Source organism: Bacillus rossius, chromosome 1 (assembly GCF_032445375.1).
Source record: "Bacillus rossius redtenbacheri isolate Brsri chromosome 1, Brsri_v3, whole genome shotgun sequence".
NCBI classification, from domain to species: Eukaryota; Metazoa; Arthropoda; class Insecta; order Phasmatodea; family Bacillidae; genus Bacillus; species Bacillus rossius.
This window is the reverse complement of record NC_086330.1, coordinates 309,277,727-309,293,225: the sequence shown is the minus strand read 5'-3', so window position 1 is coordinate 309,293,225 and position 15,499 is coordinate 309,277,727. Positions and strand designations below refer to the sequence as shown.

At 35.9% G+C, this 15,499-nt stretch overlaps 1 protein-coding gene and 1 long non-coding RNA gene across 4 annotated transcripts in view; one reads left to right on the top strand and one right to left on the bottom strand.

Annotated features, from left to right (window-relative positions):
* Positions 1-15,499, top strand: part of LOC134527889 (RNA-binding protein 5-like) — a 200,435-nt gene that overhangs the window by 17,318 nt on the left and 167,618 nt on the right. The gene's annotated exons all lie outside the window — the stretch shown is intronic.
* Positions 2,466-7,563, bottom strand: LOC134527891 (uncharacterized). 2 transcript variants are annotated; one of them, XR_010074307.1, is made up of 4 exons: positions 7,549-7,563; positions 5,973-6,182; positions 5,578-5,849; positions 2,466-2,802 (listed from the first exon to the last, which is right to left on the bottom strand). It is a non-coding gene; the product is annotated as an uncharacterized LOC134527891 (long non-coding RNA). The 2 variants fall into 2 exon arrangements; XR_010074308.1 differs by lacking the exons at positions 5,973-6,182; positions 7,549-7,563 and having other exon boundaries at positions 2,481-2,802; positions 5,578-5,708; positions 5,784-5,914.

Below are 15,499 nucleotides of genomic sequence, written 5' to 3'. Positions count from 1 at the left end.
GCCGTGGCGGAGCTGCAAAGGACCTACAATGACGGTACCGAGAGACGGTTTGGCGGCCACCAAACCAACGGCCTTACCAATGGCAGAATCCTACAATCACCGGCAGCTGTCCCAATAGGCGTTCCCAGGAAACCACCGGCAGATGTCCCAATAGGCGTTCCCAGGAGACCACCGGCAGCTGTCCCCAATCAGGACTTCCAGAAAGCTAAAGAAGCCATATCCGAAGTGATAACCCAGAGACTCGTACACTACAGAGACTGACAGTTATCTATGTGTAAAGAGTTCCTCCAAGATTTCCTAGCTTCTTCTCGTAAAGTAACGCTCGCCACTAAGGGGGAAATTGACGCTTGCCCGCCCTCTCTATATTAAATATCATGTTACTTTACGTTATAATTAAACCCAAAACGAGTTCTAATAAGCTCAGAAGCCATTCAGGGAAAAAGGTATTTCGGCAGTAGGCCTACTCATGTAATATGCGGCAAGGAATCTGTGCGACGTCATAGGTTATAAACAAAGCGACGAACAATAGAATAATTCATTTAATCAACCAACCATCTTGGCCCTTTATTTTTTATGTTGCTATAACCACACATATTTACTTACTTTGCGATATAATAGTAAATATGGACGAGTTATGTACACAAATGGATATTTTTCTTTCGCCACAGCTGATCATGTACATTGGGACGCCATCTTGTGACCGGCGATCTACCAACTATATTTATATTTCATAAGAGTATAAATTAAGTTGTGAAAGCAAGTTTAAATACTTTTTAATACATAGGATTGAATATATATGTTTGTACATATCATTATTTATGCCACGTTTATCTTTTCTTTTTAATTATTAATATCTAGTTTATACTTCCACCACCAGGGTAGGCAAATTTCGGCGAGATTTATGCGCGCGCATCTCATCCCTTCCAAAGGGGAGTTAGTTCGCCCCTCCCTTCCTTTTTTCGTTCCCGCGCTTTTCTCCCTATATAAAGGGAAGGTCAACCACCTGAAGGCAGTTGATCGGCCTGACGGCCAGTGAGGCTGGAATCCGCCCACTGACCACAGGACGATCCTAGGGGGAGCAGCAGAACATCTGGCTATCCGTTTTCTGCAGCTCGCACCCCTCCTTCGCGAGTCAGGGCATCCGAGGACCTATCCCGGCATAGAGAATTTGTCCCCCCCCCCCCCCCCTTACTTGATGCTAGGGTGTATAGTGTAATTTTTGTGCATGTGAAAGTCCTCGCAGACGACCAACTGAACTGTGTAATTATCCAGGACAATTAAAGTACTCTTGTGAACATAACGTCATTCTCAATTAATAGTTTAGCCCCATCCCTCACCCCTCTAGCTATTCACCTGCATACCAGCCGGATGTGAATCCTACTGCAAGACCAGCTCGATCTTCTCCACAGGATACCTGGCACTCACCCAAGAGGGCTCAGTGCGAGAAGTCAAGCTATCAGATGTAAATGCTATGGATGATACTGTTGGTAAATCTTGTACAAGCATTTCCTTAGGGTTTGTTTTTTTTCCTCATAAAGAGCTGGAATGTAATTTTCAGAGAATGTAGTTCTATAGTCCATCCACGGTAACCTCCTACTTTTCTGAAGCCCTGCTTTTCACCGGATCTACTTTAATGTCACTATGTATCCTTCCGCCGTATGTAAACAAAAACATTGCCATGTGACAAATGTCAAATGGTTTGTTTACAATCACCAGCTGTCAAAACAATGTGTGTGTGTATGTATGTATGTATGTATGTATGTGTGTGTATATATATATATATATATATATATATATATATATATATATAAAAGTAATTTGAATATGATCTAAGTATACATGTATATGTTCATAACATTTATGATACCCAATGGTAAAAATATTAAAAAAATAAGTTTGTTAGCTAAAGAAATAACATATAATTTAAAGTAAATTTTTAGGAGAACATATAAATTTACAACATTTATGTAAGCAATAAATATCATCCTTTAGTACAGTTCAACACAGTTTTCTGCATCTGAAAAAAAAAAGTATTGTAAATTATACATATGGCTGTCCATCTAAGCAATCTGGAAAAGACTAAGGATTGAAGGTTTAATAAAATTAACAAATTCAGATGAAAACATTTAAAAATGAATTTTCTTCTTTTATTTAGTAAACTCCTACCATTTTGCCGGTTAAGGCCACAAATAAAAATATGGTTATATACATTTTCCTGAGTATACTTATTAGACAAAATCATAATTTTATGAACAGTAAAATTGTGGTAAAGAATTGACAGTAATTTCTATACCACTTATATGCATTATTTATTTGTGGCCCTGGATGGGGACTGGCTTTTTGTTTTCCAAGTAAGTTCACTGAAAAATGAAGACACACAACAAAATAAAATGTTTCACATACACCTATACGAATCCAGAAATGAAATTTATTATAAATTTATCATAATATGTGTAATATAAAGTTAATACATAAAGTTCCAGTAATCAACATACTTAATGGGAATGCATAAAAGAAAAAAAAATGTTTCAAACCCCAATACTTACAGTTGCCCAGGTGTTTATTACATACAGACCTCAATAAGAACACCCGGGTAAATCATCAAGAGGAACTGCCAGTACTTCACTGTCTCCATCTACTTGCTGTGTCGTAACCTCAAATTCTTCGCTGTCACTGTCTTCACTTGAACTATCCTTGCCGAGGTGGATGATGAGTGGAGGAATGGTGCCGCTGTCTATGTGGACTTCTCTCTCCCAGTCTGCTTGAATTAGCTTCTCCACGTGATCCACACACCTCGCCCATCTAAAAAAATTAATGTATACAGTAAAACCTCTATATAAATGACCTGTTTATAGCAAAAACCACTCTATAACAAAATATGTTTGTTTCTGTCAAAACGGCATAGTAAACAATGCATGGCATGCTCTTTATTACATACAATTTTGAACTCACTCCACAAGAAACTATTTTTAAACACAACAAAACTCATTTAATGTGTTTTCCTCAACTATCAAAGCTATTATTTAATACTTGAAGTAACATGTTTTGTTTTATGTTATCTGGAAAAAAAAATTTATAGTGGTTTATTCAAGATATAATAAAGCTGTAAATATTTTCTATGTTATCAATAAAGGCTTAGAATGCATATGATAAAATATTTATTTCATAAGTTTTGTGTTTGTTTTTGGTTAAAATTTGTCCCAGACAAAAACAGTGAGATATAGCGAAAATTTAATTTTTTGAATAGTTTTGATGATTTACTGTATATGTATTTCACTATAATAACATAACTTTTGAAAATACTAATGTGCAAGAACTACATGTGTAAATACCTATTCAAGTTCGCTAGATGAAAATATTTAAAATTCTCTACGTTGAAATTTTATCTGAATATTGAAATCTGCCTACAGCACTGAACCCACCATAACTTTAAAGTCATTGACACAAGATTAAGCATAACAGAAAGTAATATCACAATTACTAATAAATACAAAACTATTTATGGAAATGAAACAATTGCAAATGGACTGCAATTACAAAAAAAAAAAACCTTGCAAATAAGTCACCACTGTTAGATCTAGAAACTACACAGATATGTATGAATCACATGGGAATAAAATTACAAACACAAACACATACATGCAACACATTTTCAAAACGACAACTACACAAATTCAAACCACTTATTTTTACCAATTGTTTTAAAACTGTATTACTGGTATATGAATATACACAAAATGATAATCACACTATACACACACTAGCACACAAAGTTATCAAAAGGAATGGTAGGACCAGGCTGCTAGGCAACAATACTTACGTATTATGTAAAAATGTATGGTAAGGGTTTTGCTGAAGCTTGAGGAATGTTCTACAGGAAAATAAAACAATTTCTACTTCAAAAGGAATACCCCATTGGTCATGCAACATGAAAATACCTCTCTGGTGTGGAAGCATCAAGAGCCTCTTTCCAGATGGCTGCAACTGCATCATTGTCAAATCTCTTGGCCCGCCCCACGTTACTATTGTAATGGTGTTTACATTGAGCCCAAACTAGTTCGATTGCATTATAGTGGCAGTGATAGGGTGGGAGTCGTAGAATTTCGTGGCCATAGTTACGAGCCAACTCGTCTACCTCATATCTGAAAAGTGTGTTAGAACAAGGCGTATACGTAATTTTTTGCAACTATCTCACTTTTAAAGAAATGCTGTAAAAAAAACGAAATAATATACCGTATTCGGGGCTTGTTTTGTTTAGCTATTCTCAGCAGCTCCACTTTCAACAAATTATTTTCATGTTTTATCTCATTCTTCTCCAGCCACGCGATCAGTGCATCCTTGGTCCAGTTCGTTGTAGGTGTTTTCTCAACCTACGTTATGCCAACATTTAACTAAATACTCAAGTAGCTGATAAGAATTCATGACAGTAGAACCCTGTTACAATTTTACTGCTTATAAAGTTTTCCTGCCTATAATGTATTATTTTTCAAGTCCAATATTTTCCCTATAAGGACAATGTATTTAATTCCTGGATATAATGTTTCACAAATTATGCGTTTCGTGCTTGTAATGTTCACTTCATAAAATTTTAGAAGACGAAAAAAATTAAAAGCCTTTGTCTATACTGTCTATGTATATGTGTATGTTAGCAGTTAACTGCCTGTTGACACCCTTGGAAAACAAATAAATTCATAAATTTTTAGCCATTCTGTGTGTTTTCAAATGTATTCACTTAAATCACATGTTCAAGTGGCAAAAGAACTGGACTTAAGCATTTCCACTGTAAACACTGTCGTGAATTATGACAATTATACAGAAATGAGACAATTTTACAGCAATGAGACAATGTGTAAGTAAAGACAAAGCAGATAGAAGCTGGAAGCACCATGATGTTAAAGAAAAATTGTTTTTGGCTTGCTACAAGCAAATTGGAGCATCAAATATATCTTTATGCAGCTTGTTGAGTCCATTGGCAATAAATCCACACTAAAAAGTACTAAATTGAATTTCCTGCTTATGTTTTTTTTTCTTGTAGCCCCTTAAAAACAAATTATAACAGGGTTCTACTGTACTTATGCAAAGCAAACATGTGTTTTGGCATATTGTCGTAATGAATTTCTAAATTTAACAAAGCATGTTAGTTTAGTGACTAGAAATTTTTTTGAAAATATTATTTTAATTTATTAAGTAGGGCAACAGAGCATTCATAAAGTGGGTCCTTTTACCAAACAAGTAATTATGTCATTTTCAAATGCTATTTGCAATAAAAAAAATTTATTTGGTATTTCAAACCCTCTACTAAATTAGTTTGCACTACGATGTAATTCAATTACATTATATATATATATATATATATATATATATATATATCTGTGTGTGTGTGTGTGTGTAATCAATTTCAGCTCAAACATTATAGTTTATAAAAATGTAGTGTAGGCATACTATTAAGATAACAATTATTGCTGGCAAAATGTATTAGTCTCGAATATTCGTACTTATACACAATAATAAACACATGTAAATTTTTCACATTACAATTTGAGCAATAAAAAGACACTGCTTTACCATTGCACATACCTGGGTGCTGTGATATGAAGCATTGTCCATTATGATGACACTGGGTTCCTCAAGATGCACCAACATGTCTTCAAACCACATCAAGAAAGTTTCCCCATTCATCTCGCCATGGTAGTCTGCAGTCTTCTGACCTGAAACAAAAAGTAATCCTGCTCCTGGCACAAAGCCAGTGCGCCCTCCAGCATTAACAACAATAAACCTTTTACCATCTCCAACAGTACGTCTCTTCGCAGATTGTAGACTCTTGTCCTGCCATGACTTTGATACAGTTCCTGAAAAATATATGAAATGGAAATGAAATACTTTGTATTGGACCACAGAACAAATTTTCAAATAAATTAATGCCTTGCCTCTCTGGAAAATCCATGTTTCATCAACAAATATGAAATTGGCACCTCTTTCTTTTTCTTCTTTATACTTTCTCAAGAAATCTATTCGCTGCAATACTATGTTTTCATTCTCTATCAAAGCTTTTCGTCCATCAACAGTTGTCCATGAAAATCCCATCTTCTTTAACAATTTATGAAGACTTGATCTTCCACCATAATAATCTATTTGTCTTTCCCTGATTTCTTTCAAAATGGTGTCGACTGTAACATTCAAACCTGTAAATTTATTGCATACATTAACAATACATGAAATAACAGAGGTACACAAAACTAAGCGAAACCACAACCCCGTAGAAGATAATTTAAGTGCACAATTTACATTTATTAAATAGTTTTAATAAACTTACATTTCAAAAATACTTTTAAATTAATTTAAATTTTGTAGTTTGCTTAGAGGAATTCTACATTGCAGTATTTTTGTCTGCAATGATATGACGATTATATTGCGCGTTTGTATTGAAGTTGTGTAAAATATTAGTATTTCAGCATTCAATTTAGCAATCAATAAGTTACAAGCTCTACACTGTGTTATAGGTAAATGTTTTGTATCGTGTATCCCATGTGATCCCTAGATCTTTATGCATGAACCTGTACATCCTATTGATCGTGTGGTGCATGTTTTTTTTCATTTATTCAGATCAAAGATCCTGAACATAATCAAATATTGTGGTATAGCAAGAATAATTATCATAAGTTTAATAAAACATATATATTTTCATTATTATTCAACTTTAAATCATAACTCATTACTATATCACAGGTTTTTAGTTTTGGTTTTGTACAGGATTTTTAAAACGTAATAAATTAGAAAAGCAAGCATCATCAATCACAGGATCAATATTTGCAGGATCATGCGATCAGGATCAATGTATCGAATTGGATACGCGATACTAAACTTTTACTGTTTTATAACCTTCTGTTACTTCATACACTAACACACAGTTTGTCTGGCTAAGTTGTGTTTTCATATGATACTTCATTACAATTAAGTAGGCCTATTGTTTATAAAATAACAATACCCCTATATTTTCTAAAGGGTTAGGCGGGGCATGACACTATTTTGCAATAGAATATATATTGTACTGGACCCTGCCACACAGTACAATTTAGCCAATTAAGTATCCCAATTTTTTTTTAATAACCATGCTTGCTTAGACCACAACTCACTAATTTGTAACCAATTACTGCTAAAGCGCACAACTGGATATTATTGATACTGGAAATAGTCATTATTTAACCTTCTGATACATCATAAAAGTTGAGGTTATTTAATATGTATACTGTGTATAACGATATAAACATTACTTGTAGTTTTAGAATGTAACAATTTTCTTTCTATCTTTAACCTAACCTTAAAAGGACGTGTACCTATTTCATATGTTGCACAATATTCTATATATCAATACCATATCAATAAAGAAACCTAACAAACCACCCAAAAATGTTAAGTATTTTTAAAGGACAGATTATATCGGGAAAAAAACTGAACCGGTCAATCTGCATATGGATATATGAAATGAATACAATTAAGTAGGGCCTACCCCAGTGATATTGAAACTACTCTTCAGTATCAAATTTTTACCTTCAGCGTACATCCTGTAAATTGCATTCCTGATTGCATTTACTGCATCGACTGTGTCAAGTGACTTTCCTTCCTGTGGCCTTTTTTTCCTCTTTTTTCCTGGTGTTGAAACTTCTTCAATGTCTTTCTTGTAGTACCTAACCAAAAAAAAAAACATTTGTCATAACACTTTTCCGGGGACCCGTTCACAATACGCAGTTAGGCAGTGTTCCAAATATGGCATTTTGTCACAAATATTTGCTTTGTGGTCACTAAATGGAAACATGACAGACTTTGTCCACGAAATTAATGAAGTGTTTTTTTATTTATTTTGTGATCTCCCAAACAGATGAAAAACTAATTAAATGCAAATTATAAAATCACTCCCTTATGTTATAGTTAAACCTATCATAAAGTTTATAAACATCGTTATAAACAAACGTGTATCACACCCATAAAAATACTTGAAAGTGCCTATATTGTTATTGTTAGGATCTGAGTAGGCCTAATATGATTTTAGGTTAACTTTTCAACAGAGACGCCACATGGCGGTGTTGTCTCACACCAAAAATTATAAATTGGAAATAAAACACAAAAAACCTCGTGAGTTAAAACACAGGCCGACAATACTTAGGACACAGTCGATATTTTTTTTACGTGCATGAAAACGAAAAAAGCCTACTTACTTGAGAACAGTTGACTTTGCGATGTTGAGAAGAAACGCGGTCGTCTGCGTAACGTCACATTTCTTCAAGTCGCCTTTCCTAATTAAAACATATAAGTTCTGAGCGACGTTAATGATGTCCATCTGACGCTGCGAAGAAGTAGCTTTCCCCATCCCGGAACCAATTACCATTACAGCAATCACAAGAACCACACAAAATATCAAAACGATAACAAATTCCATCATTACAATAGTAGATAATAAATAATATAACAAAGTTAAAATACACAATATTAACACAAAATCCTGAAACACAAACTGTACGTTATTTCACGGTCAGTAATATATTAAAACACACTGCAATATGGCGTAACTGCAAACAAACGGCTGAAAGAGAAAACAAACAAGTGACTATTAACATTATTAATGCGCGACCACGGTTTCGGCACGTAATATTTTTTTACCGTTAACATAACGTTTTTATTTCACCAGAGATTTAAAAAAATGTTCAAACTTAACAAATACCCAAACAAATTCTTAAATACACGCGGAAAGTCAAAAAATATATATTTTGGCTATGGAACTATTTCGTTCTAATCATTGCCAACACACCACTTCTCTCACTGTTTCATTTACACACATGCGAGATCATTAATATTAATAATATTGTACATAGATAGTTACTTTTTTTGTAAAATTTTATTTAACATCATTATACGGTAATTTAGTGTTAATGCATGTTTAATATGCATATGATGGAAAGTATTTTTGCAAACGAACCAAACATGCTGCATCCTGGTGTGTTTTTTCAAAGGTTCGTTTAAAAAAGTAGGAGGTTACCGTGGATGGACTATATATGGTACTGTATATGTAGGTGCAACATTTTTGTGTACCATTAACTCTTGAAACCCACGCCCTTCTACAAACTCATTAGGCAAATGTTCTGTTGGCAACATTTTGGTAATTTGTTTTGTAATACTTTGTGCTTTAGGACCTGTTGGTGACATCTTCTGCGTACTTCTGAACATAGTCTATAAAGTAGACTGCAGCAATTGTGGTTTTTTCTTTGTAGAAGTTTCTTCAAGTTCATGAATTTTTTTCTTTATCTTTCAATAGCTACTTGTACAACACTGTGTGTTTTGCCTCCAAATGGTTCTGGAGTGTTGTTGTAGTGCCTACAAGAAATATATATATATTTTTTTGATAAGTCATAGTCATTTTCGTGAGTAAATGATTTCAATTGTAAAATCAACATAACATTTAAAATTTACTAGATGTGTTTTTAAAATAGAAAAGGTTATATTTTAAATATTTAAACAAAAGGCATTCAACTGTTTTCATGTTTTAAATGTAAATCATCTGTAATAACGAAACTGCCCTCCGATGGCAATTAAAAATATTGCAATATTCTAGAATAGGTATTCTTCTGAAAAACAACATTATGATAATTTTATTTTTGAGTTCCTATCATTTTAGTTTATGACTGGTAAACTGCATTGCAGCATTTTAAGTTGTTAATCGGTCGTTTGCAGTTCTTGTAACATTTGGTTAGGTAAGCTTAGCTTAGCTACATTTAATTTATTCTAAATCATTTGATTGGGTGGTTAGGGTGTTAACTACATGTAAAATAGGCCCTATTGTTTAAATGCTTTAACCATTGGTTAGGTAAGCTTAGCTACAAATTAAGATACTGTCAGTTGGCATTAATTGTTTGTTAAATTAGGTTAGCAACATTATAAATACTTTTTGTGGTTTTAAGAACAAATAGTAGCCTGCTCAAAAATACCATTTTCTGTATTTTTAATTTTTTGGTATAGTTCTAACAGTATTAGAAAAACACCAAAACCAGAATAATTATTTATTCCACAGATCACTAAAGTCTAATAATATTTGCTATTTTCTCATCCGCATCAAACTACTACTCAAAACAACTAAAAACTAGCGATAATTGCGATACGTGTTTTGTGGAAAATTCGGTATTGTAGAAAGATACTAAAATTTCCAAATTCGCTATCTAAACAATATAAATCTACCACACACACATTAACACTCTTTTGTAGCAAATTACTTCGTCATGGCTCCAAAAATCCCCGCAAAAACGTTATTATGAACGTTACGACAAAAATCTTGTCTAAAGTAGTCAAAATGAAACGTTATTAGTTTGAAGGCATAAGAAAACGAACGAAAAAAATACATTTCAAGAATGGTCGCAATGTGACATATTTGCGTTTTACTTTGTCCTTTTTACTGCTGGATATTGAATTACAATCGGAGAACAGTTATTACCACGCGTATAATAAATTATATCGCAGTGTACAACCTACACATTATAAAAACAATAGAATTATTATTGTAACATAACCTACCACGCAGGCATTTGAACAATTGTTTGCATTTATCGCATTGTACGAAACAATTGCCAACATCTGTGAAAAAATTCCATATTGCACTATGTTTTTTTTTCATTTTGACTGTATTTCTTTAGATTGGAATCATCCCTCTACGCCTTTATCCATTTATAATTTCGTTAGACGAAATTAATAAGCCCAGTATGCGACAAAGCTGCAATAGGTTACGTAACTCTTTAGATTAATCGCTTATGAAGTCACACTCGTGCGAGAGGTCGATCTTCCAAAGTTAACAGAAAATAAATCGCACGTGCGACATTACTTTCGTACTAGATCTAGTACTTTTATAAGTTTTTTAGTGGTCTAGTACATTTATGCTCAGATCTAGTACTTTTTTTCTTTAATATAATAATATTACAGTAACTCCAATATATTTTATTATTAAGCATAATTATTTTTAAAAACTATGGAATTTATGTGTGTGTGTGGTGTGATATTTAAGTTAGAGCATTGCAATTTCATAATAACTTACTAAATTGTTAAAACCATAACAAATTATAATTTAGGACTTTTTTTCAAATCTAGTACTTTTTTCTCGCTTAAGTTGGTACGAAATATTTTTTCCTTGTGGACACCCTGGCGATGTAAAAACTTGAATGATATGAAGCTTCGTTTAATGCGAATAGTTCATATCATTTCAAAGTGTTATCGAATATTAAAAAAACTTCAAATTTGATTGTACCATCGATGCTTCGCACATGCCTAATATTATTCTATCTTGAGTTACTGATACAATTGATTTCTATTTTTTCCTTCCAAATAATTGTATTTGACATACGAAACATTACTTTGAAGTTTCGGCTGAAAGGATGCAAAACAGAATGGTGTAGGTACTCTGCATTGCCAGTTTGATGGGTAGTTAGGGCAAGAAACAAAGCTTTTGTTGAGTAAAGAGCTTGTAATTACAGAAACTATCATTAGAATTTTGAAGGCTGTATTTTGCTGATATCAAAAAATCATTAAATGGTGATTTTTTGCAACTATTAAGAAAGTATTGCTGTAAAAATATAATTGATATAAGTTATTTAATTCAAGGTGGTTTTTATTTACAAACAAAAATGCTTAACACAGGTGATATTAAATGTAAAGTCATCATAAATAGGTCTAGGCCAATGATGTTTGAGATTCTAGTTGTCTTGTTCTTCAATGCCATGTATACATTAGCATATGGATATGTCTGTTGGTTTCACAAAGCACAGACATGTTTGATAGTTTGTCATCAGCACAACAATAACAAAGTATAATAGATGATTATATGAAGTGGGGAAATATTTAATGTTATTGATTTGAAAGGCCAAAACAATTTATTGAAGGAACCAAAATTGGGACTGTCACAAAAACACAAAGAGAGAGAGAGCGAGAGCAAGGTAGAGTGAGAGAGAGATGTAGAGAGAGAGAGAGGTAGGTAGAGAGATGTAGAGAGAGAGGGGTAGGTAGAGAGATGTAGAGGGAGAGAGATAGGTAGGTAGAGAGATGTAGAGAGAGAGAGGGAGGTAGGTAGAGAGATGTAGAGAGAGAGAGAGGGAGGGAGGTAGGTAGGTATACAGAAAGAGGGAGGTAGGTATGTATAGAGAGAGAGGGAGGTAGGTAAGTATAGAGAAAGAGGGAGGTAGGTAGGTATAGAGAGAGAGAGGTAGGTAGAGAGAGATAAGGAATTAGGTAGGTAGGTAGGTAGAGAGAGAGGTAGGTAGGTAGAGAGAGAGGTAGGTAGAGAGAGAGAGGTAGGTAGGTAGGTAAAGGTAGAGAGGTAGGTAGAGGTAGAGAGGTAGGTAGGTAGGTAAAGGTAGAGAGGTAGGTAGAGGTAGAGAGGTAGGTAGGTAAAGGTAGAGAGGTAGGTAGGTAGGTAGAGAGAGAGGTAGGTAGGTAGAGAGAGAGGTAGGTAGGTAGAGAGAGAGAGAGAGAAGGAGAGATAGAGGGAGGGAGGGAGGGAGGGAGGTAGGTAGGTAGGTAGGTAGAGAGGTAGGTAAAGGTAGAGAGGTAGGTAGGTAGAGGTAGGTAGGTAGGTAGAGAGGTAGGTAGATTTAGAGAGGTAGGTAGTGAGGTAGGTAGAGGTAGAGAGAGAGAGAGAGGTAGGTAGAGGTAGGTAGAGAGAGAGATAGTTGGCACAGTGCTTTGAACACAAAAGTTTTAAAATGTCAACTCTCACCCTGAAGGCTTCCATGAGCTTCATGGGACAGTGTAAACAGGTGAAGTACATTCACGTGAACCTTCAACTGCGTGTAACACTATCCTAAAAATACTGAATAAATTATGCTGAATAAAAGGTTTTCAAAGAGGTAATATAACAATTATAGCCAAGGATGGATGCAAAGGTTGAATTAGCAAGAATGAATTTACATACATGTCGTTTAATCCTGGGCAAAAGCCTCACGTAAAACATTCTTTCACATACAAGAGTAATACTGGGTTTTTAATAATACTGATAGCAAGAAAAATTAGCGGTACAAATGCTACGGCAAAATACGTGAACACATATCCATGTTTTCTTTAGGATTAAATGCTTGATTGAATACATAATATTAACTTGATAAGAAATTTTACAATTAAGTATTAACGCTTACACACAAGGATAAAGAACACTAACATGCCTCATTAGAGAATACAAAAACGTCAAATGAACATGCAGGCGACCGCGGCCTAACCTACACTAGGCGGTATAAGCTTACTGTAAAGCATGATAAGGCATGATATAAAAGGAAAATTTACATATTAATACATTAAATTCATTACGAAAAAACAAGTCCTAACGAAGACTGTAGACCAGACGGGGAGAGACGTCAAACAAACTATGCATGGTATTAATACAAAAACGATCAAGGAAAACAATAAATGCCAAATTGAATTTAGACGGTGACGGCCGAAATGGAATTTATAATACAGCTATTACCAAGTACCGTTTACATTACTGTAAGGGTCACCACCTTACAACACTTACGTGCATTCTCCCCGCTGTCACACACTCTCTCTAAAGCAAGTATCAGACTACATGCTTAAGTCACGACCAGCACCGACTGTGTGCTAACCAACAAGAACCTTCAAGGCATTACACCTAGTTTTAATTAAGCAAGAGGGCGCCACGCGCATGCGCGGACACCTCACGAGGGGAAGACAAAACACAGCACTGGACGCAGATAGGAGGGGGAAAGTAGGAAGGGAAGGAGCGCCGAAGTCCGCCGCGCGGCGCGAAATTCAAGTGACGCGCACCGACCACTTCAACTCCCCCACCCTTGACGAACGCAACCGCGAGCCTCGCCAACCAAGTCACAAGGACACGAGGAACTGCAGGTCCGGTCACAACTCTTGAAGTAACTCAAATGTCAAGCCAACACAATTCCATGTGTGTACAAATACAAACAATGTTTCTAAATAACAATTTCTTGATATCTAACTGATGATTTCTTGAAGTAAGTTCAACACATTTCTCTGTGTATACGAATACAAACAATGTTTCTAACTAGCAATTTCTTGAAGTGAGTTCATGACTGGCATAGTTTCCGTGTAGGACACCAAGTAAGGATTATCAGTGTATCCACAGAAATAAAGAGTCTTCAGCGTTTCCACTGAAATAAAGACTCTTCAGCGTTTCCACTGAAATAAAGACTCTTCAGCGTTGAAGAGAAAGTTTAGAGTACGGGACGTCCCTAATAAATTCAATTTCGAACAGCATCTTCTTCATCCCAGAGTAGCAGGAACAGCATGCCTTCCCCCAGCGCGACACCAGGGCAAGAACGGCGGGCGTCCCCACCGCCTGCCCACGCTCGACGCCTGGCAGGCAGGGCCATCCGAAGCGGCCGCTGCAGGAGAGTCAGTCTCCGCACGCGTCACGGCCCCTCACAGGCAGGAGACGGCGGCGACTCCATGCCACCGCTCCTCATCGGTGACGTGACGGCGACCAACGTCCCAGCAAGCAAGTGACCTCGCAGACACGACGAACCCGGCGGGCGGCTGCGGTCACGCTATCTCGGGCAGGGCGAGGAGCGTCGGGTGCGCTGCGGCGCGAAGTCCTCTTCTGGGCGTGGCGGGAGCATCGGTGGGAGGAAAGGAAAAAAAAAAAGAGAAGGAAACACGAACACCCAAACAACAACAAAAAAAACTAAGTCCAAAAAAAGGAAAAAAAAAATTATTGATGAAATTTCTTTAATTGACCCACATGGGCCTTTTTATATTTTCTAGAACCAGAAGGGTTACGCAATAGGACCGTGTTGTCTCCCAAAAATCTATCAATCACAAATGGCCCAACAAAAGCAGAAATCAATTTTGAATTAACATTATCAGCCAGTTTTGGCAATTTAAAATTCTTTAAGAGAACCAAGTCATTAACAGCAAAACCATGTGGTCTCCGCGTAGCATTATAAGAGGCGGCTACAGCCTCGCGGGCCTTCTTAAGATTACAACTCACATCGTCAAGCATGGCCTCCAGGGAATCACTGTCAGACGCGAGTTCCAGAGGCGGCAGTCCCCAGGAGTTAAGCAAAGGATGGGTCAACTCACGGCCCATGAAGGGGATGGAAGGGGGAAACCCTGTCGCCATATGGACAGCAGAATTAAACGCCACGTTGATGAATTCAAGGTCACTGTCCCACAATGACTGGTCATCCCTGTAATAAGCAGTTAGAGTGGCTTTAAGCACCTTGTTTACACGTTCAGACTGATTACCCTGGGGGCAATAGGGACTACTGTAAATGGGTTTAATAGCCCATTCAAAACACATATCCTTAAATAATACAGACCGGAAGTAACGGGCATTATCACAGGTTATCATAGCAGGAGCACCAAAAAATTTCCACACTTGCTCTCTTAAGGCTTTAACAATACTAGTCGCCTTCATATTTTTTAAGGGGAGTAGTAACACAAATTTGGAAAAGATGTCCAGAACCACTAGAATGCAAATATTTCCCTT